This window comes from Aegilops tauschii, chromosome 7 (assembly GCF_002575655.3).
Source record: "Aegilops tauschii subsp. strangulata cultivar AL8/78 chromosome 7, Aet v6.0, whole genome shotgun sequence".
In the NCBI taxonomy this organism is placed as follows: Eukaryota; Viridiplantae; Streptophyta; class Magnoliopsida; order Poales; family Poaceae; genus Aegilops; species Aegilops tauschii.
In genome coordinates, this window is record NC_053041.3 from 605610182 (window position 1) to 605624827 (window position 14646).

A 14646-nucleotide genomic window follows, 5' to 3' on the forward strand; every position below is an offset into this window, starting at 1 on the left:
CTAGCGAAGGGAAAAAGGTTGGGGAAGGCAAGGGATTCCGTTCAGAGGCGTTTTGGAGCGAGGGAGAGGAAGGGGAGGGGTGGGGCGCTAGGGTGGGATGCTGCCCTGCTTGCGTGCGTACATACTGGAGGTTGTAGACGACCCTGTCGTGACGAAGGCTGGGCCTTCCTTCGGCCTTGGCTGCCCACGTTTTTTTTACAGCAGCACTAAAACACCGATAATACATATATAAATCATTCTAAAAATCCTGGAAACATTCTCGTAAATCCCACCTAATAAATGGACTTATGTGAACATTTTTCCTGGCCCAAGTAAAAATTTATAAAAATGAACATTTAAAATGTGCATAAAAATAAATTTGCAAATAAATCCAAATAAATATATTTTGATTTCAAATTCAATTTCCAATATTTTCCTTGAGATTTTGAAGAAGTCATTTTATCTTCTCTCTTTATTTTATTTTTGATATAATGGAAATGAATTTTGATGAAACCAAAATTGATCCAAATTCTCAACTTTGAATTTTTTTTTAATGGTCTTAGGGAAACTTCCAACTCTCTCTTTTGGTCCTTGAGTTGCTCAAAGTTCCTTGGATCAAAATTCAAATAAAACGAATGGAGGAAAAAAATGCTTAAATCATGGATGCATATGAATGATCTATTTATCAACATCCAAATTGAAAATTGGGATGTTACATGGAGACTCAAATTCAAAATAAAAATCGCATAAAGTAAAAGAAAGGCCCTTCGCAGAGGGAAGTAGGGATTTTTAGAGGTGCCAAAGCTCAAAGCGAAAAACTTAGAGATAAAAACATTTTGGGAGGTGTATGCATCCCACCAACGAAAACGACTTAGAGTTCCCAACACTTTCCATACTAGATATATCATAGGCGGTTCCCAAACAAAAAATAAATTTTATTCCTTTTCCACCATACTTTCACTTTCCATGACTAGCCGTATCCACGGTTGCCCTCCATACCAACACTTTCCAAGAAATTTATTATTTGACAACATAAAGTAAATTCATTTTTTTATTTCGGGACTGGGCATCTCTAAAATCTTTGCTTACACTCGTGCAATGACAAGTGAATAAACACTCATCGTGAGAATAAGACATCCAGCATGGAAAATATTAGCCACCCCTCACCGCTCAGCGAGCGAAACGAACACACAAAAGAGAAGTTTATTTTGAAAATTAGAGATGGCACATGCAAATTTGCTTAGAACGGCAAAAGAATACTGCATATAGGTAGATATAGTTGACTCATGTGGCAAAACTTGTTTAAAGGATTTTGGATGCACAAGTAGAGATCATACTTAGTGCAAAATGAAGGCTAGCAAAAGGTTGAGAAGCGACCAACCAAGAAATGAATAATCTCATAAGCAAGCATTAAGCATACTTAACACCGAATAATGCACCATCAGTAGGATATAATTTCATTGCATGACTATTGACTTTCGTGCTTGCATAGGGAATCACAAACCTTAACACCAATATTCTTACTAAAGCATAATTACTTATCAACATAACTCACATATCACATCATCATATCTCAAAACTATTACTAAGAATCAAGTTTATTTTGTCCAATGATCTTCATGAAAGTTTTTATTATATCCTTCTTGGATATCTATCACTTTGGGACTAATTTTCATGTGTTGCTTTTCATAAGCTCAAACAAATATAAGTGAAGATCATGAGCATAATTTTTCTTTCTCTCAAAATAATTTAAGTGAAGCAAGAGAGAACTTCTTGAAAATTTTACTAACTCTCAAATAAATCTAAGTGAACCAAGAGAGCATTTCTTCAAAAATACTAAAGCACACCGTGCTCAAAAACATATAAGTGAAGCACTAGAGCAAGTCCATAGCTCATAAAAATTGAAGTGAAGCATAGAGAGCAATTCTAACAAGTCATGACATAATTTTGGCTCTCTCAAATAGATGTGTCCAGCAAGGGATTAAGACCTCTAACACAAAATAAAACAAGCAAAGACTCATATCATACAAGACGCTCCAAGCAAAACACATAGTATGTGACGCATAAAAATATAGCTTCGATTAAAATACCGATGGTCGTTAGAAGAAAGAGGCGATGCCACTGGGGGGCATCCCCAAGCTTAGTTGGTTGCTCATTTTTGGATAATAGCTTGTGATGCCGGGGCATCCCCAAGCTTAGGCTCTTCTATCCTTCCTTCATACATCATAAGATAACCCAAAACATGAAAACTTCAATCACACAAAACTCAACAAAACCTTCATGAGATCCATTAGTATAAGAAAGCAAACCACTACAATAAGTAATGTATCAAACAAATTCATTTTTTTTCATTATATCTACTGTATTCCAACTTTTCTATGGCAAAAACTCATCAAAGAAAACCATAGAGCCATCAAAACAAGCACACAACGCAAAGAAAACAGAATCTGTCAAAACAGAACAGTATGTAGCAATCTGACTATTTCGAATACTTCTGTAACTCCAAAAATTCTGAAAAATTAGGACGATCAGGGTAATTTGTATATTAATCTTCTACAAAAAGAATCAGGGAAAAAGCACTTTTCTGTGATTTATGAAAATTACTTTCGTGAGTGCATAAGTTTATGTTTTTCAGCAAGATCAAACAACTATAACCCAAGAAGGTCCTAAAGGCTTTATTTGGCACAAAGACTAATTAAAACACAATCATAACAGTAGCATAATTGTGCAAACACTCAAGAACAGAAAGAAAAAGACAAAAATAAATTTTATTCATTGGGTTGCCTCCCAACAAGCGCTATCGTTTTACACCCCTAGCTATGCATAAGATTTCAACGATGCTCACACGAAAGATAATAATTGAAACACAAAGAGAGCATCATGAAACATGTGACAAACACATTTAAGTCTAACATACTTCCTATGCATAGGAATCTTATAGGAAAACAAATTGTCAAGACAAGCAATTTCTAGCACATGTAAAGAAGAACAAATAAACTATAGCAATCTCAACATAACGAGAGAAATTTAGTAACATGAAAATGGCTACAACCATATTTTCCTCTCTTATTATAATTACATGTAGGATCATAATCAAATTCAACAATATAACTTTCACATAAAATATTCTTTTCATGATCTACATGCATGCAAAGTTGACACTCTTCCAAACCCACTTTCAATATTATTGCAAACATATTCATCATGAGGCTTAAATAAATTTTCAAGATCATAAGAATCACCCCAATCATGATCATTGCAATAAGTAGTGGTCATATCAAAATTAGCATCCCCAAGCTTGGGGTTTTGCATATTATTAGCACAATTGACATGAATAGAATTTATAATAACATCATTGCAATCATGCTTTTCATTCAAGGAGCTATCATGAGTCACTTCATCAATTTCTTCTTTCGACACTTCATCAAAATTTTCAGATTCATGAATTTCAAGCAAAACTTCATAGAGATAATCAAGTGCACACAACTCACTAGCAATTGGTTCAACATAATTGGATCTTTTGAAAAGATTAGCAAGTGGATGAGGATCCATATCAATAGATTTTTAGCAAGCGAAGATGCAAGCAAATAGAAGACACATGGGAACACAAGCAGAGATACAAACAAGATTGCAAACAAAAACAGATCTGACGAGAAAAAGAGAACGAAAAAGAGGGCGAATAAAACGGCAATTTTTTGTGAAGTGGGGGAGACGAAAACGAGAGGCAAATGGCAAATAATATAAATTGCAAGGAGATGATATTTGTGATTAGGAACATGGAAGATGTTGAAGATTCTCCCCGACAACGGCGCCAGAAATTCCTTTTGATGTCGGCTAGGACTACGTCGGTGTTTCCCCAAAGAGGAAGGGATGATGCAGCACAACGACGGTAGGTATTTCCCCCAGTGAAGAAACCAAGGTTATCGAACCAGTAGGAGAACCAAGCAACACAACGTAAACAGCCCCTGCACAGAAATAACAGATCCTCGCAACCCGACGTGTTAAAGGGGTTGTCAATCCCTTTCGGGTAGCGGCGCCCCAAGATGGGCAAACTGACGTGAGGAAATTGTAGTAGATTGATAGATCAAACGCCAAACAAAATAAATAAGAATAAATTGCAGCAAGGTATTTTTGTATTTTAGTTTAATAGATCTGAAAATAAATGCAAAGGAAAAGTAGATGGTAAAGGCAAATATATGAGAAAGAGACCCGGGGGCCGTAGGTTTCACTAGTGGCTTCTCTCGAGAAAAATAGCAAACGGTGGGTGAAGAAATTACTATTGGGCAATTGATAGAACTTCAAATAATCATGACGATATCCAGGCAATGATCATTATATAGGCATCACGTCCAAGATTAGTAGACCGACTCCTGCCTGATCTACTACTATTACTCCACACATCGACCGCTATCCAGCATGCATCTAGTGTATTAAGTTCATGGAAAAACGGAGTAATGCAATAAGAACGATGACATGATGTAGACGAGATCTATTCATATAGGAATAGCCCCCATCTTGTTATCCTTAATAGCAATGATACATGCGTGTCTTGCTGCCCCTTCTATCACTGGGAAAGAACACTGCACGATCGAACCCATCACAAAGCACCTCTTCCCAAGGCAAGAAAAATCGATCTAGTTGGCCTAACTAAACTAAAGACTCGAAGAAGAAATACGAGGCTATAAATAATCATGCATATAAGAGATCAAAAGAAGACTCAAATAATTTTCATGGATATAGATCCAATCATAAACTCAAAGTTCATTGAATCCTAACAAACACACAGCAAAAAAGAGTTACATCAAATAGATCTCCAAGAGACCATTGTATTGAGAATCAAAAGAGAGAGAGGAAGCCATCTAGCTACTGCCTACGGACCCGTAGGTCTATCGATAGGCATCACACGCTTGATGACACTATGAAAATAGCCCAATGGATTAATGGGCCACAAACGGGCCGACTATACCAAGGGCTGAATTTGGCACACAAGCGGAACATGCCAGTAATGGACCGTAAGTAACCGAATGCTGGAAATGAGCCCAAGAATAAATGGGCCCTTAGAAGGCCGAAAGTTAACACGGGCTGGAAGCGGCCCAACAGAATAATGGGTCGTTAATGAGTATAAAGCGATACACTGCATCTACTACTATTACTCCACACATCGACCGCTATCCAGCATGCATCTAGTGTATTAAGTTCATGGAAAAATGGAGTAATGCAATAAGAACGATGACATGATGTAGACAAGATCTATCTATGTAGAGATAGAACCCAACGTTTTATCCTTAGTAGCAATGATACATACGTGTCGGTTCCCCTTCTGTCACTGGGATCAAGCACCGTAAGATCGAACCCACTACAAAGCACCTCTTCCCATTGCAAGATAAATAGATTAAGTTGGCCAAACAAAACCCAAATATTGGAGAAGAAATACGAGGCTATAAGCAATCATGCATAAAAGAGATCAAAGAAACTCAAATACTTTCATGGATATAAAAAGATATAGCTGATCATAAACTCAAAGTTCATCAGATCCCAACAAACACATCACAAAAAAGTTACGTCATATGGATCTCCAAGAGACGATTGTATTGAGAATTCAGCGAGAGAGAGAAAGCCATCTAGCTACTAACTACGGACCCGAAGGTCTACAAAGAACTACTCGCGCATCATCGGAGAGGCACCAATAGAGGTGGTGAGCCCCATCCGAGATGGTGTCTAGATTGGATCTGGTGGTTCTGGACTCTGCGGCGGCTGGATCAATATTTCGTCGATTCCCCTAGGGTTTCTGGAATATTGGGGTATTTATAGAGCAAAGAGGTGGTCCGTGAGGCACCCGAGGTGGGCACAACCCACCAGGGCGCGCCTGGGCCTCCTGGTGCGCCCTGGTGGGTTGTGCTCTCCTCGGAGCACCCCCAGGTGCAGCCATGGCCCATTATGTGTCTTCTGGTCCTTAAAAAATCTTCGTAAAGATTCGTTGCATTTGGACTCCGTCTGATATTGATTTCCTATGATGTAAAAAACATGCAGGAAATAGCAACTGGCACTTGGCACTATGTCAATAGGTTAGTACCAAAAATGATATAAAATGACTATAAAATGGTTATAAAACATCCAAGATTGATAATATAACAGCATGTAACAATCAAAAATTATAGATACGTTGGAGACGTATCAAGCAGCCGACATTAATGCCAAGCGACACGACCGGACAGGAGGGCAGCACTGACCTATGCGACCTCTTGGGAGCCACCACATCAATGCGGACGCAGCTTCCTGAGAAATCAACTACGGTCGTTCCGTCTCATTGAAGCGGCTAACGGGCCCTTCGCATGGCATGGCCGCGGAAATTTCAGCTATGCGCCGGTGATGCGCAGCCGCATTTCGTCCTCTCCGGGACCCTCCTCCTCTCCAAGCCCCTCCAACTCCAGCGTCGACGCCGAAGTCATGGATCCCGCGCCGGCAGGCGGGGGCGATGGCGGTGGTAGTTCATCATCAGCGGAATCTTGGCGCCGCTGCCCTTGCTCTCTGTGCCCCTTGACATCCATGGTGACCGGATCCTCCAGCAAGGAGGAGATCATCATCTCCTCCGACGATGAGGAGGACCAGATGCCGCAGTAGTAGGAACAGCCATAGCAAATAGAGATCATGACGGAGCATTCGCACCGTTAGATAGGCCCGACACCACCATCGCCACCAGCACGAGTCAAGGAGGAGCCACCGTCCCTGCCGCGTGATACGCCCCAAACGTATCTATTTTTCCAAACACTTTTGCTCTTGTTTTGGACTCTAATTTGCATGATTTTAATGGAACTAACCCAGACTGTCGCTCACTAGTAGGAAAAGGCCTGCTAGTGGCGCACCTGTTTTGCCTACTAATGGCGCACTACGGGTGCGCCACTAGCACCACGCCATTAGATTTTATTACTAATGGCTAATGGCGCACCATGTAGTGCGCCATTAGTAGACCATACGGTGCGCCATTAGAATGCCTCCCAGGGGGCCATATTTAACCATGTCTGTGGCTTACTAATGGGGCACTTGTTGCTGATGCGCCACTAGTGTGCATTTTGCAGTGCGCCACTAAAGTTCTGGGTGGTGCGCCGCTAGTATTAATATTAGGGATTATTTTTCTTTTCTTTTCTGATATTTGCACAGGTTACAAAACATATTACTACATAGAATATAGACAGCACAACATATAAACAGCAGAGTTATCGAATACAATAGAAGATTAGTCTCCGAATACAATTCATCATATTAGTCTCCGAATTCAAAAGACCGAACAAAGTTAGAACATTACAAGTCTCGAAACCGCGAGTAGCGAGTTTGTCTTCACATTACAAGTCGATATCGATCATCTAAACTACCATCACATAGAAGAGAGTTGCGGTCATCACGATTAGTATCATTTTTAATCGTGATGAAACTGGTATTCATCCGGTTCCTCCTTCGCTCCCTCCTCTCTCCTGCTGGATAGCGCGCGTATCTAGCTTCCGCCTCCGCCCTAGTGGTGTACCCTTTGTAACTGTTACCGCTGAAACGGTGAGCCTGTCTCCGACACTCCTCCCAGTCGTCGTAGACTCTGGGAACCTTACCCTTGTACACGACATACGATGGAATCTCTATGCACTAGCCAAACAAAAAGTTAGTAGCAGTTCACAGACAATACATAAGCAATATATAAGTATGCAACAAAAAGATCGGAAGAGAAAAGCAACACATTAATAGCATGATTCATGGTCCTACTAATAAATAGCATCGATTACATATAAGTTGAAGGACTGTCCAAACCAAAGAGACATACAAGTTCATTAAAGTTTAATATTACAACATGAGCCAATCGACATTTCAGAACTACATAGTATCACTACTTTCGACTCGACTCAGGGACCGGAGCGTGGATGAAGCCGCCGTCTTTCGTGATGGTCATGAAATCGCGGGCGTTGTCAGGCTGCATTTGTAGCGTTGTTTCTATCTCACTGTTGGACGGTTGATGTCTAAGATAGAACTGCCCCGAGGTACGAAGGACATCTTGATGGATGATTTCCACAAACTCCGACTGGATGCGAAAGAATTCTTGTCTGATGTCTGCGTCCTGGATTGCCGACAAGCATGCGGCCCAATCTTTGAGATTCCTTGGTAGCAGAAGGTGATTATGGTCCCGTACGATCGCCCGCATGTGATGGAGGGCGTAATAGGCATCCTTCTGACCGCTAGGCGGCTGCTTGACGCAGGAGAACGTTGTATTGTGGCTGAAGATGTGCTTGCCATACCTACGAATTGGCCTGCTGAAGGTGCCTCTAGATCTGGTGTAGCCAGGGAGAACATCATCAAGAACTTTCTTGATATTTGTGTAGTCTTTCTTCGACTGACGGTCCGGGTCGAAATACGTGGCCATGGAATATTTTGGGCTTAAGAAGATGAGTGTGCAATGTGTGTCACTACACAAAACACGGAATGTTAGAAAAAAAAGAACGATCGAAATCTAAGAAATCATATGTTACGTCGCGGTGAGGGGATGACTTACTCGGGAAAGTAAGGCACGAGGAAGTTATCCTTATCTGGGTTTGCCAGAATGACGCCTTCGAGGTGTGAACTCGCGACTTGCCGGTCCCCAGCGCTGCCCAAGATCTTGGCACGCATGTAGAAGGGGTCGACTATCACAATGTCTGGGGTCTTGTCTCTAATGATCCGCATCTCCATACTCAGGGAAAATAGCCGAACGAAGGTGTAGTGCAGCGGACAAAGGTTAAACATAGCGAAGATGTCATCAAACCGCAAGACGATCGTACCCCCGATGGCGCTACCCACAAAGCCCTTGCCCTCTGGCACCTTGGCCACGAAAACCGAGTATGCCACATCATTCTCGGAGAGACACCGCTTCTCCAAAGAAAGAATACTGTCATGCAGACTCCGCATAGCACCAGTTGCAGCATTGAGCAGATTAGTCGGTAGCATCGGCCTACCCGCCACATGCACCCTCCTCGAGATATCCTTAGGTGAAGGTGGCCCGTCCTGAGCACGGATCATACTCGGTGCCGGCTGGCTCGCACCGCCCTTGTTATTCTTTCGTTTCCGTCCCTTCTTCCTCATCTCCTGTAATGGGATCGAGTTCTACTCAGAGACCGCCTTCTTGAGTGTTTTGGGGCTGATAATATTCCGCACCTCGGCTATCTGAGGCTCGGTGAAGGCGGCAGCTGGAGGCGTCTCCTGAGAACTAAACGCCAGACGACGCCTGTTGCAATTGGGTTTCTCCGCGGTACTAGCTCGATCGCGGTCGTCTTTTTCAGGGTTGGGTTCTTGAGAAGGAGGCCCCAGGAATTCGTCACCGTACCCATGTTCGGCAAAGTACTTATCGACGTTGGTAAATGTACCGTCGTCGTTGTCGTCGTCGTCCGGATCCTGTGCCATATGCATTTCCGGATCCTGTGCCATAGGGATGTCCGGCATGTCCGGTAGCGTTGCGGCGGTCTTGCCATGGCTTGGCGCCGGCACGACTGGCGTGTTGTCTGTGGGGTGGTGTCCCCCGCCCCCAAACGAATCTGGCTCTTCGGCCAAAGCAGGGGCCAGCTTACGCAGGCGCTGAGGGTCATCACATCATCTTCGTCGGCCCCAGCGGGTCGAATCTGAGGTAACACTCGTCGCAGCCTGGCAGCACCCGAACCAGTTCAACCCTATACACAGTGGGTGGCATCGGATTACCGTGGAACACGGGGTTGCCCAGTTGAACGATTCTGCCCTTGGCGACATCGATCAACTCGCCGCGCACGAAGTGCAGGAGAGTGCATGGAATGTCGGCGGCGCCCTACGAAAACATGTAGGGCGTCAGGGATGCCCAGTCAAAGGCAAGGAGATGAAGTCATCGGCCGAGAGGCTTAGTTACCGTGATGGCGTCGAGCTCGGCTAATGTCGAGGCAACGCCAATGGCGGGCGTGCAACTGACGGAGGGGCCGCTTGCTGCCGAGGTGCCGGCCGGCGTACACCCGGGTGCATTAAGCTCCAATGCCCGTGCTGGCGCCGGAGACACCAATACCGCCTCCGCCGGAGACACCAATGGCGCCGCCTGCGTGTTGTGTGAGTTGCTGGCCGTGAAGCTGGGATCCGGGGGCGGCCCCTGTTGGCCGCCCGCAATCCACGCCTGCAGCCCCTCAATCAAGCTAGGCACAGTGGCGGTGAGCGTCGTTCCCAGTTGTTGTTGCACTTGCTCTTGGACAATCTCCGGAATCCGCACCACTTGTGCCTTGAGTTCTTGAACCTCGCGTGACTGGCTTTCCGAGCTGGTCTTTTTCTCCTTTCGCCCACCAGCGTTATAGTATGACGACCATTTTGTGGACAAGCCTTTGCCGGCCACACAACCAGCTGACGATGGCTTACCGAGCTTATCCTTGTTTTTCATCATGTTCAACGCCCTAGTTAGAGTGCTGTCCCAAGCTGGGGAGCTCTGAGACGACCCCGCGCTACTGCTTTCAGTCTCCTGCGGAAGGAATGTGAACCATTTAGAAATTTGGCTTCATTAACTAGAATGCAACCATATATGTAGCTAATTACGCGGGGGTGTATTCCTTACCAGAACTTTCTCAAGCGCCTTGGTCTTCGGATCCGTGGTAAGCTCCTTTGTTACCGGGTCCTCCTTGTACTGGGCCCTAACATAGTTCCTGGTCTGCTTCTCACGGTATTTCTCGAAGCGCGGCGGTAGGCTGATCGAAGGATTTTTCGCGTTGATCTTCTCATAACTATCACCTTTGTTAATCATTCTCTTCACCGTGCTTCTCCAAGTAGACAGGGCCGTGCTCATCTTCGTGAGGGCGGCACTGTTCACTTTATTCCCTGAGAGGCGTGTGTTTGCAAACTCAGCGGGGAACTTGTATCGTTCGTGCAGCTTCGTGAAGAGGAGGTTGCGCAAATTCCCTTAGTCCTTATGCCTTAGGTTCTCGGTGTTGATCGAGACGGTGCTCCGGAGAATGCACCCGAGCTGAACCGAGTACCCCTTGACTAATTCTTTGGGCGCCGTTGGATCCCTGTCGCAGTTCACTTTAGTAAATTCCTCCTTGACGGTGCCGAGCATGTTCGGGCGCCGGTCCTTCCGTTGCCTCTTCGGTTGGCTGCCATCTCTGCGTGCGCTGCCATCATCAGTGGTGGCATCCTCCGCGGCACCATCAGTGGTGTCATCCCCGACGCCACTAGGGGTTGTGTAGTCAGGATCGGTGTCTTCCGCGGCGTCCTCATAGCGGTGAGTTTCTTCCTCCATCTCCTGGGACAGCTCCCAGAATGCCTTGCCGCCCGAACCGCCGGCCTCATCTTTGTGGGCCATGTTTCACTCTAAATAGGAAAAAAGTTTGGTCAAAAAGTTGGTTATTGTCAAGGAACAAGATCTCTAAGTTGACCAAATAACCTAATTCTCGAGGAATTCGCTGTTAGTGTGTTGTTGCTAAGGTCCAAGTCCCTTCCTAACCCCCTTCTTCTTGTCTCCTCTCACTATCTCTCTCACACACATGGCAAGCAAGGGTGTCTGAGTGTGTGAAAAAATACTAAACTAATCCAAGGGCTGAAAATTGATCATTTAGGTTTTTATCGACACCGAGGCACCCTAAAAGCCAAGGTTTTATCATTTAGGGTTTGACTCTTGGCTAACCAACGTCACCTCCTCCTCCTCCTCTTCTTGTTCGTCGTCTTCCTCTGATTAAATGGATTTCCAGGATGTAGGTGGATTCATGTGTATATATACACCTACACTAACTACTAGCCAGCCAGTGTGTTTAGACTACATCGGGGGGTATTGTCTTCTGTTGTGTCATTTTCATAGTTTCTTTCTGATCACAGTGGATGAGGAGCTTGATTGGTTACTTTAATGGCGGTCAGGGCCAGGTAGGGGAGGTGGGCAGGCAGGACAGGAGCGAGGTCAACGGCTCATGGATGGCGCACACGTGGCCGCCCCAGCTCCAATCGTGAGATTACGCTGGCAAATAAACAAAGAGGATCCTACTTAATTAAGTACTAAGATACCCTGGCCCATGCATTAGTCGCAAGTACCCCATATGTCCTATTTTTAGCAAAGTCATGCTAAAATTCACGGAAAATTTCAGCATGACCTTTGCTGAAAATAGGACATATGGAGTACCCGAATTTGCCGGAACGGAAGTTAATCGACATTCCGGCAAACTCAAGGGCCTCTCGGGGTACCTGGAAAATCATTATCCCACCCCCTCCCCGCTGCAACCCCACAACACGACACGATGGTCGGAGACAAAACCCAGCAATATATCTTCTAGCCACAAATTGACTTAGTATGCTGACTTTGGCATAGCAGAAAGCAAACTGAATAAAAATGACTTAGTATGGTGGCTTTGGCATAGCAGAAAGCAAACTGGATAAAAATGACTTAGTATGCTGGCTTTGGAAATAGCAGAAAGCAAACTGAATAAAAATGGTAGTTACTGTGCATATTCACACTAAACCACTAGCAGCCCTGAATCGCCAATCCGGGAAGTCCTGCTGCACTATCATTTGAACCTAATTAGGTTCAAAACTCACTAAGCTTGTGGGTACAGTAAGTTAGTGTTCTAAGTATGCACTGAATAGTCCTGCTGCACTAGTGGTTAACTGAACTGCAATAGTTCAGCAAAATGACTACTCTTTTCTGTCTTTGTGAATGAATTTACTTTCCTAATCTGTTGGGTATAAAATAATTCCTATCAAGAATTGCAATATTATACCAGCTGTTAAGACCATATGGATAAGAAAGATTTTACATTCAAATTTCTAAACGATGGCATAACAGTGTAAAGCATTTGACTTCAACCATTTGTATTGCTCAGAAATGTAGTGGAGTGTTACTTATGCCTAGCAATCAAGCAGACACTCATATTAAAATGAAATTGAGTTAGGAACCACTTTCAATACTAGTTTCTGAAACTGGAAATAATATTATTTGACCAATTGAAATAAGTTATATGGAAAATTTGCTACAAGAAATCATGTACTCCAGTCGGGCTTGGGCTGAGCATTTGATTATGGTTAATAGTTTACTGGTAAATAAATCAACAAACTTAGACATCCGTGTTAAACACCAAAGTGAGTGCAATGAGAGCCAAGAAAATCCTGGTATGAGACTAGATGGTTACAAGAGCACTAGAAAAAACAGAATTTCATGATGTGGCTCTAGTGAAAAATGGCAGCTCACTTTTGTTATATGCTATAAACAATCATGCTATTGGGATTTGGTAATCTATGTGCGCACACCAGCAAGAGCAGAGAAGTAGCATATCACTGGTGTAATGGAAGTTTATGGCCTAATGCCTTGCAACCAGACACATTTCCATAACTAGCAGCCCCAGCATATAATCAGTAAGATGCCCTACAACAGACACATTTCCTGAACAAAAACAAGTTTAGTCCACCACACCCTGAACAGGGGCATCACTAGGCAAGCAGCAATGTGTATCCACCAGTAGCCATGTTACTTATAGGTAATAATAACAGGAGCAAATACTACAAGTATGTCTCTGTTTTCCTTGTGCAGCAACGAAGGAAGCTAGAGCAGAGCAGAGCAGACCTTGGTTGTGCGGCAGCGTCAAGGTGACTTCGTCGTCCAGCACGTCGTGGCCTTCCCCTTGCCCCTGCCGTTGCCGTGGTGGTGGTGGTGGCCCCTGTCGTTGCCATGGTGGTGGTGGTCGCAGACGCAGTCGTGGTGCTCTGGTGGACGCGGCTGCATCAATTGTTTGAATTGACATTTAATCAAACACCTCACAGGCAAGAACAGAAGGTGGAGACAGAGAAGAGAGGGGATCGAGTAGAGAGGGAGAGGGCAAGGAGGAAGGAGCAGAGAGGGAGAGGGCAGGGCGTGGTGGCTAACCGGTGACGTCGGAGGAGAGGCCCCGACGAGCACGTCTACAGCGGCGAGTTCGGCTCTGCTTCCGCTTTGGCTCTGCTTCCCCGAGGAAGAAGAGGCGGAGGGGGTGGAGGGGAGGACCGGGCGGCCGGGCGGGGCGGCCAGGCGAGGGCCTCACCTCGAACGGGAAGGAGATGGTGGGGCGGAAGGGCTCGTCGCCGCCGGGGCGAGGGTCGGAGCGGGGGAGGCGGCGGGGGCGCGGGGGCGGCGGCGACGCAGTACAGGTCGGGGCAGTGGGCGGGTCGGGGCAGCTGTGGGCGGGTGAGAGAGATGGGGAAGATAGAAATTTTTTTAGTGGGGGGGAAGGGTTAGCAATGGCGCACCCCCGAGCGGTGCGCCATTAGAATTTTTTTTTTATAGCAATGGCGCATCCACACGCGGTGCCCCATTAGAAATCTTTTTTTTGTATAGCAATGGCGCATCCCAGAGAGGTGCGCCATTAGTAATCTTTTTTTTGAATAGCAATGGCGCACCCCAGAGAGGTGCGCCATTAGTAATCTTTTTTTTGTATAGCAATGGCGCTCGGGGGGAGGGAGGGGGAACCGAGCGAGGAGACAGGGGAGGGTGCGGTGGGTCGGCGGCGGCGGTGGAGCGGGGAGGGTGCGGGGGGTCGGCGGCGGCGGTGGAGCGGGGGAGGGTGTGGTGGGTGCTCGGCGGCAGTTGAGCGGGGAAGGGTGCTGGGGGTCGGCGGCGGCGGTGGAGCGGGGGAGGGTGCGGTGGGTGCTCGGCGGCGGTGGAGTGGGGAAGGGTGCGGGGGTCGGTGGCGGCGGTGGAGC